Source organism: Camelus bactrianus, chromosome 14 (assembly GCF_048773025.1).
Source record: "Camelus bactrianus isolate YW-2024 breed Bactrian camel chromosome 14, ASM4877302v1, whole genome shotgun sequence".
In the NCBI taxonomy this organism is placed as follows: domain Eukaryota; kingdom Metazoa; phylum Chordata; class Mammalia; order Artiodactyla; family Camelidae; genus Camelus; species Camelus bactrianus.
Genome location: NC_133552.1, coordinates 14,095,953 through 14,099,579, shown reverse-complemented (window position 1 = coordinate 14,099,579; position 3,627 = coordinate 14,095,953).

The following is a 3,627-nucleotide window of genomic DNA, read 5'->3' as shown; positions in this document are numbered from 1 at the left end:
TGGCCCCTGAGCTAAAGCTCCCTGGGTGCAGCAGCTCATTCTTACTTTTTAACCCCTGTAGTTCCTCCTACAGTTTTGTGCCAAGACTCACATTTGCTAAGTGAGTGAATTCCCAACAAGAGGGTCTGTCAGTGACTTAGCAGTTGGCACACGTGACCTGTCTTCAGCACAGTATGGTTTTCACATGATACACAGTATCTCATAGTCCTCAAAGCGACCCTATAACACAGGCACGCTGTTGCCCCTGCTTTCCGGATGAGAAAAACCCGCGCGAAGGGACTCACCTAAAGCAATACAGCTGATTATGGGTGTCAGGACCTGGATGCAGGCCCAGGAATTCTGATTAAGAGCTAATGCTCTTCCACTGTGACAGTGGGGCCCAAGCCTGGCGGCTCCTCCAACTGCCCTGCGGAGACGGTTAACGAACCAGAGACTGGACTCGCTGAATCACTCTCAGGGTGAGGCCCCCCATCTCTCCTGTCAACCACGGGTGATTTGATCCCCTCCCTCCCTCCCAGCACCTCCCCACACCCACAGCTCTGAGGCCACATCCCGGTGCCTGATACCAAAGCTGACAACCAGCTACCCTACAGGCTGGCCCTGACCAGGAAAGTCGTGTGTCCCTCCGCGAATCATCTCCTTATTTGTAAAGAACCTGCCAGGATCTTTCTCTGTAGAACACTGCTGGTTAAATAGCTCAACTTCTAGAAAGCTTGAGGTTTAAAAAATGGCTACGCCGCTCATCCTTCCCACACAGAAGAGGTCAGGAAAGTTGACAGCCGTGCTTATGAAGGCCTCAGAAAAGCTGCTGAAAAGCCTCGGGGCCGAGCGTAAGGGCCCTGGCTCGTTGGACCCGTCTGGGAAAGGCAGTTGCCTTGTCAAGATTCTGGAATAGCTGAGGGCAAAGACCCTGGCAATTAAGTGACCACAAACTCATCCAAGAATTATCCATGTGGGTGGGGGGTTTGCACATGGCGGGGAATGTCCTTCCCGCTAAGAAGAGTGAGTCAAATTTGAAGGGAGTTGCAGATGCTCCAAGGCATTCTGCTTCATCTACACTCATGCAGGAGAGAGACCCTCCCTCACCCCGAAGTTTCCCAGAACGATTAGGAGCTGATGTAAGAGGTCCTCTAAGCTGACTTAACCCGCCATGAACCCCGCAAGTGGACGCCGTCAGACTGTGATTTACAGGGAGGGGTCCCCTCCAGAGACTGGCCTGGGCCACTTGCCTAAGTGCCGTCTGCAGGTCAGCCTGGAACCCATTATCATAACGGTCGGGTGAATCAGCTAGGAGACAAGTTGAAGCAAGCTGAAATTTGAAAAACACATTAACAGGGGTCTGAAGAGATGCCAGAAGAGCCTGCCAGCAGGGACAGCTGGAAGGCCAATTTTTTAGTCAATACTGAAAGGTGGCTGCTTCAATATCCGAGTCAAACACTGATTTCTCTCCGGCTCAGTACTCCCGTTTAATTGCGCTAGGGAGTCTCTCCACCGGCACATCTAACACCCAAATCCAGAGTGGAGTGAAAGGAAAGCACATCATTGAAGTGCAAATGAGGTCCTGGCTGCAGCCAGGCAGCCTGGGTCCTGCTGGAGTGTCTCCTGCCCTGGCAGCCAGGCTGAGACACCAGTGGCCATCACATCTCAGCCACCCCCAGAGAGGGGACTGTGGGGTGTGCTCCTTGCCTCTGCAGCCCTGTGGGCTGCCCCGGCCCTGGGAGAGTTTTGGGGAGAGTTCTCATCAGGGAGCGCAGTTGGGGCGGGGCAGAGAGGTGAATGCGTGTCCCTGGAGAGCAATCCTATGCTTGACAACCTGGTGAGGCTGACGGCATCCTTGACTGGCATCCTGAGGTTGGAAACAGCCTCTGAGGTAGTGAGATCCAACAGTCTGACCTTCCGAGAGAGAGCTGACAGGCTTGGCTAATGACAGAAACGCTTTCCCGTGTGATGACGCCCACAGAGGGGCCAGGGAACAGCCCTGGGGATGGAGGCCAGAGCAGAGGCAGCCTTCGACCTCAGAGCCAAGCAGGATGTTATCAGATGTAGCCGTAAACCCAGGAGAACTGGGACCCAAATCAGGATGAGAAGGAAAAGGCAGGTCCTGGGGGAGGTGACACGAATCCCCTTTGTCTCCTGACAACCATCAGAGACAAGAAGCCTGGGGAGCTCACACTCCGAGCACCTGCAGAAGCTGTTAGAAGCACCTCCTGACTCAGGAGGGCTGGGCTGGGGTAGCTCACGGAGGCCCGTGGCCCAGCTGGCTTTGTCCTCACAGCTCCAAGCCTCTGGCCCACACGGCGCTGTTTCCCACTCGCCCCCAGCGTGTGAGGGATTCCTTAGCCACACCTCTGCTAACCACACCCAACGGTCAGAAATCTGTTCAGGTGGGGCCAGAGGATCTGATCAAGACATGGCTGGGCCATCCTGAAGCCAAGGAGTCCCAGTGCAGCTCCACCGCTGGGGGAAACCATGGAATGGATTTGGTCTGTTACTGAAGGAGGGCTCACGGGGACACGGGCCGCCCCCGACAGACAGCAGGGAGAGCGAGGCCTGCGTCTTCCACCTGCTAGTGGTGGGACCTTATATATCAGATAACCTTTCTGGAGTCAGACGTGCTACCGTTGCGCCATGAGGTCTGCCTCAGGTAACCTTTCTGAACTTCAAGTTTCCTACTTCTTATGGGACCAGTCATGTGATGGATGTAACACGTGACTTGGACCAAATGCCATCCTGTGGGTAAACTCCCAGCACAAAGCAGTTGCCCAACAAATGCCAGTTCTCTCGCCTTCCAGTTGACCCCCCAAATCTGAGGTGGCCTGTATTTCCTTCTCTAGTTGTTGGTGTTGGTTTTTGTCCAGGAAAGCAACAGTTAGAAGAGGTTGAGAAATGTCTGTCTCCCAGCTCTAAGTGAGATGTCCAGCCCTGCTGGCTTCCCCTGTGGAGGGACCTCCCATGCAGCAGCAGTTTGACAAATGAATCGCTTCACCTTCCTGGAACAGGAGCTCTTAGACTTGCCCCTCTGAGCTGTTTTGCAGAAGCCATTTCCGGATACAAATGACCGAGGTCTTCTTGCTTTGGCTGTTCCCGTGTTGACCCAGCAGCTCCTCAGCTTGCCCCGTACTTCCTGTGTGGACAGGGAGGCGCGCAGCCAGACTGTCCAAGGCCCACCTCCCCGACCTCCCCCGCTCCCGCTCCCTTCCCCTCCCCTCCCACCCCTCTCTGGACATGCTGGCCTCCTGGTTCTCCTTTGAACTTGCCAGGCTGGTGTCCGCTTTAGAGCGTGGCACTGCCTGGAAGCCCCTACCTGGACAGCCACGCGGCTCCTTCCCTTCATGCTCATTTCAGCTTGAATGCTGCCCCCTCCAGGAAGCCTTCACTGGCCCTCTTTTCCATTACCCACTTTTATTTTCTTAACCAGAAATGATCTCATTCATTTTGTGACAGGTTGTCTGTCTCCCTCTACTAAAACCCAAGCTGCGTGAAGGCAGAAACCTCCTGTGTTCAGTTCAAGGAACACCTCAGATCCCACGATAGTGCCTGGCCTCAACCAACTGTATTCCTGGGGCATCTGGAAATGCTGTTGAACCAATCTATGAACGTTACATTCCAAACTGTATTAGCATTGGT